Source organism: Haliotis cracherodii, unplaced genomic scaffold (genome assembly GCF_022045235.1).
Source record: "Haliotis cracherodii isolate W230 unplaced genomic scaffold, xgHalCrac1.p SCAF_32, whole genome shotgun sequence".
NCBI lineage: Eukaryota > Metazoa > Mollusca > Gastropoda > Lepetellida > Haliotidae > Haliotis > Haliotis cracherodii.
The window spans coordinates 3080673-3088387 of NW_027266289.1; the positions used below are offsets into that span (position 1 = coordinate 3080673).

General features: G+C 39.5%; 1 long non-coding RNA gene across 1 annotated transcript in view; it reads right to left on the reverse strand.

Annotated features, from left to right (window-relative positions):
* LOC139477217 (uncharacterized) overlaps positions 1 to 4783 on the reverse strand; it is a 136205-nt gene extending 131422 nt beyond the window's left edge. The window contains exon 1 of the long non-coding RNA XR_011654148.1: positions 4716 to 4783. This is a non-coding gene — a long non-coding RNA (uncharacterized lncRNA). The remainder of the gene's footprint in view (positions 1 to 4715) is intronic.
* Between the last annotated feature and the right edge of the window lie 2932 nt (positions 4784 to 7715).

Below are 7715 nucleotides of genomic sequence, written 5' to 3' on the forward strand. Positions count from 1 at the left end.
ACTCAGAAATATTCCAGGTATTTGGCGGCGGTCTGTAAATAATCAAGTCTGGAGCAGACAAGCCAGCGATTGATATCATAAGCATCGATCTACGCAATTGGTATACAGTTACATGCATCAACCAAGTCAGCGAGTTTTGATATGTTTTGTACTTGTTGAGTTTTCACAAAAATGATTCGATTTCATGGGGCAGATCAGCATCAAGACTCACAAAAGGGTGAGTGAGTGAGTATGGTTTTACGCCGCTTTTAGCAATATTCCATCAATATCACGGGGGGACACCAGAAAAATGGGCTTCACACATTGCACCCATGTCGGGAATCGAACCCGGGCCTTCGGCCTGACGAGCGAACGCTTTAACCACAAGGCTTTATCTTTACCTCCCCTAGACTCACACAAGTCTCTAAGACAATGATTAGTAGTATAAATAATAATTCCAAGATTATAGAAATACTACGAAGATATTGTCCCTGTAAAAGACCGGCGTACTGTCAGCTGATCTAGACTTGCCCAATATAAGGATAGAATGACTATACATCCACATATGTATCCTTTGTGTCAATCCAGTTGGTGACAATCTGAGAATAAAATGTTAATATAATTACATTATTTATTTCTGGAAATGTACTATATGTGACGCTTACAATTCGCATAGATTCACATAGCTAGTGCAAAATGATATATAAGGATTTGTGAAATGTCAGCGAAATGTGCCCTTTCACAGTGTATCGACCCAGACATATCAACGTTTCCTTGTCAGGCGTATTTCCCGAGAATACAGCGTGGGTGTAGCCCACTGTCAGTAGGGGGGACAGCTAGTTTCAGTCAGGGTTTACTATTACCGATACCAAGCTGTCGATAGAAATCCGAGGAATAACTTGTTTAGGGCTTGAATCGTACGACAAGCGCTCATATAGTGTTTAAGGCTGTATAATCTGTTGAGTCAAATGACCCAGGAGTTTATAGCACTAGCATGTACACAAGTAGTTTATGGCAAGGTGTCTGGATTTGTGATTCAGGAAACCTGTCAAGGCCATCAGCTAATGTTAGCTGTGGCATTTCGGTAACCCCACTTTATAATATTTGTATTGTTTAACTGTCACGTTGTATTGAGGATATGGGCCTCAACCCACTCAAGCAGTGTTGATGGGGTAACGTGACATGAAGGTCGGCCAGATAAACAACAGGTATAACTTCCTTGTGGGAATTATTAATAGTTAGGCTGGGCGTCAGGTTTCTGTCTGTAGTTTTAGACCGTTGACTCATTCTAATGCTAGTTTTTCGGTATATCCCAATTCATAATAAATGAATTAAGTATGACAGGCCATGATATGCATAACTACCTTGCGGCGCATTAGACGACCGGGCCACCCGTGTCCCATTTTGATAAATGTTACGATGACACTCAGTCAAACGGGTGACACATTCTTCATTAACAAACCGCATTTTAGTCGTCTCTTAGGTGTCTAGACGGTTGAGCCAGATTTCAAAAATGACTATTGCCGAATGTGCCACATTTTCAGCTGTGTGCATTTCACCTACTCTAGCCGGTAATTAATTAATCAGATTACCGATACCTTTAAATGAGTGTCCCACATTTAAATTGAGTAAACGTTCTTAATAGAGTTACTCCTGTTATTCATAACATGTTTAAGTGACGTCCTGTTCAGTCCATGTCAGACCCATGGTAAATGCACAAGTTCAAATAAAGTTCATTAAACGTGGCAGAGGAGGCGTCATTTTGTGCTATTGTCCAAGGGCGTATGTTTCGGCCCTCGGATGGTAGCTAGGGCTGCAACGATACAGGAAGGTCACGATACGATACGCATCTCGATATTCTGGTCACGATACGATACGTATCTCGATACGCAATGATAAAAAAAACAAGACTTAAAGCATGTCAAGATTGAACCTTTCATGATTTTGGAACAGTCAAAATTATTTTATAATAACAAGACTACTGAAGTTGGAACTTTCTCTAACTTTCCTTAAAAACAATTCAAAGTTCAAACACCAGAAAATAATTAATGTACTCCACCGGTGATACAACTTCAAAGAATTTTATCAGGAATAATATATTCCAATATCGTGTTACCTTATTTGCAGCTTTTACTATATATATATATATATATATATATATATATATATATATATATATATATATATTCAAATTATAAGAACCACAAGTGTAGCATTTTGGTACTGGTGATTGCTGTTGCAGGATTTTTTTACGTATGGAACAATTTGATAAGTCACCCTAGGGACTTCCCGTGCTACATGTATTTCGATTGCAAAAACGTTATGTTGACATATATTCGCCAAATTGCCACACACATGACTTTTAAGGAGTCAAAGTATGGCATTTTTAATATATGTATCCATTCTCTAGCAACTAAAGTTCGTTTCAATACGTCAAAAGCGGTAATCTGACCGTGATTGCAGTATCTCTTCACACACGATTTCACATAACTTAATGAAAACAATATTAAATGAAATTTTGAATAAAATTAATAAAATATATTACAAACACAAGTCCAGATATATAATGAACACGTTTTAATAACAAGATAGTATAGTAATGGTATTTAATTGCGTACTTCAGTTCGGATTTGCTGACAGGTATTTCCGGTGTTATGTGCTTGCGGGGATCAGCTGATAATGTTTTTTGAGATGGGGAAAAACATGTCGGTCTAAAACCTGAGCTTATTAAAAATGTAAGTACGTTTTGGGGAGCCATGCGTTACCGCGCGCTATAACCAAGTTGGCGGTTTATTGAAAGGCACAATAGCGAGGAAACGCTTTACTTGAGATTTGCGTTCCGTATCGTGGCGTATCGATAAATGGGCCCACGTGTATCGTATATCGTATCGTGGGTCAAGTATCGCGATGCATCGGAATATCGGTGTATCGTTTCACCCTTAATGGTAGCTCAGGGTGATGACGGAAGACAAAACTCAGGGGTGAAGTTTAAGACGACAGCAGCCATGTTTATTGTTGATGGTTTAAATGAGTCGAAAGGGTACATGTTGATAATAACGTGACAGAACGCACACCGGGACCGAGTGGCCAATCTTCCCGGGTGGGAGAACCGTTCTGTCACTTACCTTCTGGCTGTTCTCTAGGCTGTCTCCCTGACTGACCATGTCAGTCGGGTTTTGTAGAGCGAGGTATTACATAACGTGTGGCAAGGTCATTGTCCCACGTGTATGTATATACGTAAGATCCGGCGACGTTAGGAGGTGTTAATTAAAATTTATAGATAGCGCTGGAGATTAAAGGTCCTGCCCGGAGGGGCTTATGATAAGAGGGGAACGCCGAATGTTTGCTGAATATATTAAACAGACAAAGGGCATAGAATTTCGGTGGACTTGGAAACCTATTGAACCAGTTAGGTATTTAGATAAATGAAATGTTAAATAAAAGTATTGAAACGATTTGCACTATTACACTATGATGGCTTTAAGTTTCGGTGTAAGGATCCCAACTCAGGGTGAGTTGCTTCACGCCACCTCGTGACAAGGTGGATGATGTGTGGCTTGATGCCATTGCTGACTCTCCTGCTGGCCCTAAAGTGACTGCCTACATGGACTATGTGACAACCAGTTGGGTTCAAGGACAGGCCTTCATCCCAGAGATTTTGAATCACTTCGACAACCAAGGCCACCGTATCAACAATCACCTAGAAGGGTGGCACAACAAGATAAAGAGACTTGTCAAGAAGTGCCACCCGAAGTGCCGATCTACGAGGTAGTGAAGCTCTTTCAGCGTGAGCAGTCACTCACAGAGGTTGCAGTCCCGAGACCCTCTCACCAGTGGTCAGAACCTACACAAGAAGGAAGTACAATTCATTTCACAATCGTGACCTGTAATGTGACAATGTAATATGACCTGTCATGATATCCATCAATGTAATGTTCAATAAATTATCCCTGTTATGAACTGAATAAAAAATGAGTAAACAAGACTTGTTTTGTTAAATACGGTAACCTGTTAGAATCACGAAGCATGTTTTGACAGCATAGCCACGAGAGCCACATTCCACAATCACGCAACCATAACCATTGCCACGAGAGCCACATCAATTTTGGCTATCTATTTTCGAAATGTGGCTTAGGCGGCCTGTAACCGTCTCTTAGGCAATCAAGGCTACTTTTGACGTATTCCTATAAAATAAAGCATTTCAATTTACACGTAGCCACTTCATAATACTTGTATTCTTTAACTGGCATGTTGTATTGTTCAACCCATACAAGCAGGGAATAATGACCACCTATTATTCGGAACTGTGCCATACTAACACAACAGTACAACGACGACATAGGGCAACATGACATGAAGGTCGACCAGATACATAACAGGCATAGTGACCCATTCACAAAATATACAGAAATGCAAGTCATAGGTTGACGTGCGCACAAACCGAATGCACAGTTCACCGTCACGGTGGTCGTACAGTGCTGTACACAACTATATATGGCATGATATGAGGGTCGATAATACTGATACGGAGACAAGTTCACCATGTGCATTGCAAACAGGTGTGTTGTGTGTCGGGTTTGTGTAAAAGTCACATGTTTGTCTATTCTTATCCCTTTCACGTCATTCTCCGGTCTCGATGTCTCAGTTGTAGTGCTTACCAGTCCCTGTTTCAGAAGGTGAAAGATGATCCAATTATGTGTGTATGGTAAAGAATACCAATTACAGATTTTACTCACCTCAACGATGCTGATAATAATACCCATTAACCATCCACCCAACAATGTCCCGGCCCTGTTCTTCCCACTACGGTCGTATGACCGCGATGCGGATGCGCCAGGTAATGTAAGTTCACAACATGTACCAGTTACAGACTTATCCTTTTATCTTCCCGGTCCTCTCCTTCACACTGCTGTGTCATGTGACCGCGATGCGCATGCGCCACTATCAACAGGCATGCGTTTAACAGTCCGAGGCGCTTCCTGAGCGCTCTCCGCGGACGTTCGGGTGCAATCGAACGATGTGTCAACTGCCGCCGGCAGAGAGCGCGGTTTTCAAAATGGCATTGAAGACTGATTTTAGCAATATTGTTGAACATTGTGTGTTAAGTATTATTGTTTAGAATAAAGATACGATAAACTTACCGTTAGTTAGACGGTCGCCGATAAGACAACACAACTTTATTTTATGGCATTATCGTAATATACGTCGGACCCAACTCATGTAATCCTACCGACTTATTTAACATTGGAAAATCAAAATATAGACTAGATTGTGTTGATTCGCCGCTGATTGCTGATTACAGCCAATTATATACACATGACACTGAGTGAGATTTCAGTTCGCTGTGGAGAGTTCGTTATGTACGTAAATTTTATATGATAATATATAGGAGATAAATCGTGGATTTTCTAAAGTTCGTTGTATCCGTTTGTTTGCTCTATCCGTGTTCGTTATATCCGTGTTGTACTGTATTTACAAACGTACTGGGGTAAATAGAATAAAGTCGAATTGGAACTTTAGGTGAATAACGACTTCTGGTTCTGCATGTATATCATATATCTTTAACAACAAGTTAACTTTCCATAGAGCAATGATCACATATCTCTTGACTTGACAATCCATAAATCAGTGATGAGTTAGAAGTCATCAGCTCGAAAATGTTCCATATATTTTGAAATCCTTAAACCCAATAACCCTGTGGTTCTCTATTTGATTTCGGAAACTCCCCTAAAGTGTAGATGCCATACTTTTCTAAAATCATACAGAAAATTGCTATCAAATATTTCTAAAATCAGGATTTGTATTTGACTGTTTTAATATATATGAAATAATATACTCTTGAAGTTCTGTCTATATGTGTGTATGGGTGGGTAATAAAATAATGAATCACCAGATTTGCCGACGTCGGGGTGAAATTGAAATTAGGCCTATTAGGAAACCTATATTGAAGCTATCAGTCTTGTAATCGAAGATGTGGATTTAAGAACCCAAATATAATCTTATTCCATAAAACTGCATTCCAGGTATTTTATTTACCAGTAATTTACCCACTAATGGGTAAAAACATAATTGTTTGATGTTTATATTCATATATATTTAATTTCAGTATATTCTGGGCAGTTATTAAGGGGGATAAATTAAATACATCGGGTAGGACATGTCACTATATTGCCAAAACGGCAAGAACAAAGTCTCATAAACCCCATAACAATAATTAATTACCTATAGGGATAGAAATAATAGTGTTACTAAAACTCATATGTGCACTGGTGCAATATCATTCACGAGCACTGGTATATTGTATGTCATTCGGGCGGCATTGTTATCGTCATTCAAATTATATTCTGACACTAGAAATGACGTCATAGCTGAAGACTGTTGACGTCATTTGACAATTGTGGTTTTCTAAGACGGCGGTCGTGTCAGTTCATTTCTCTAAAGGAAAGCTCAAATGGATTAAGAAATAATAGGTAACAAAGACGTTATTACACTCGCATGTTTGTCATACTGATTATATGAAACTCGTCTAAAAATAACACTTTGGGATTCCTGGATATGATTATTGACAAAAAGTAATCTATGCATGTTGTAAGATTCAACTAAATGGATCGGTGACTTGGTGGATTGTGTTTTTTTGTACCCTGTCGCCCATTCATCACCACGCCCCTTCAGTAACCTACTTGTCCCGGAATAACGCGAGTTGGTCACGAATACGCCGACGGCATTGGTTAAGTTGTCAGGGATTAAATAGATTATTTACAGGTCGCCCTGATATTGCTGGAATATTGTAGACTGCAGTAAAAAACAAGAAATCGCAATGTTTTAGATTTATTTAAGAGAAGACAGACACCTATGAAAATATCTGAATTTACGTTTTCTTTGAGTTTCGACAAATGAAGGCTTGTATCGCATAATAATATATGTCAATTGTTTATAAAAAAATCATATAAGTGTTATTGTGATAAAACTGCAACTTCAGACCAATTTTTTACTATACATGTACCTTGCTCACAAACAGACGCATGAACAGGATTTTCTTCTGTACTGAAATTAACATGGGTTGCAAGGAAAATTACTCTGTGCTGCGAGGGGATTCTAAATGGAGCTAAAACATTGACAGCATCTCACTGGAGTATGATATGATAACAGATCCTGAATTAGCCAGACAAATTCGTAACCAGTATACCGGAAGTTTAGCCATTTTGTACGTTCCCTCTAGATCGTTGAAGGGTATTTTAATGTTGTTCGAGGACCCCTCTGATGCATTTGCAAGAGATACCGAGAAGTTCTACAATCCCAAGATTACAAAAGTAGAATTGACTATCGAGGGCGCGCCTAATCAACTATATAGTCAAGGCAAGCGAGCATATCAACAGTGGGATGAGATTAAAAAACTCCCTTCTATAAAACGAAGCCAAGAAGTTAACGCGGTCGTGAAAGATCTGTCTCTCAGGGATGTATCGATGGGTGAATGCCTCACCACGAAGTACGCGCTATGGCTAGACATGCGAACCACAGACGATGATCAACTACACGGTAGTGGGAGGAGAATAGAAAATGCCAGCGAGGGTGTCACTATACAGATAACGAAGCACCAGGAAGCGGCTGGTAAATTAAACATATATTTGTACGTGATCTTGGACGCGCAACTTAATATACAGAAAGGAAGATTCGTGCAAGCGATCTATTAATAATCTTTTACCTAAAGAGCCGCACTGCGCTATCATCTGCGGGCA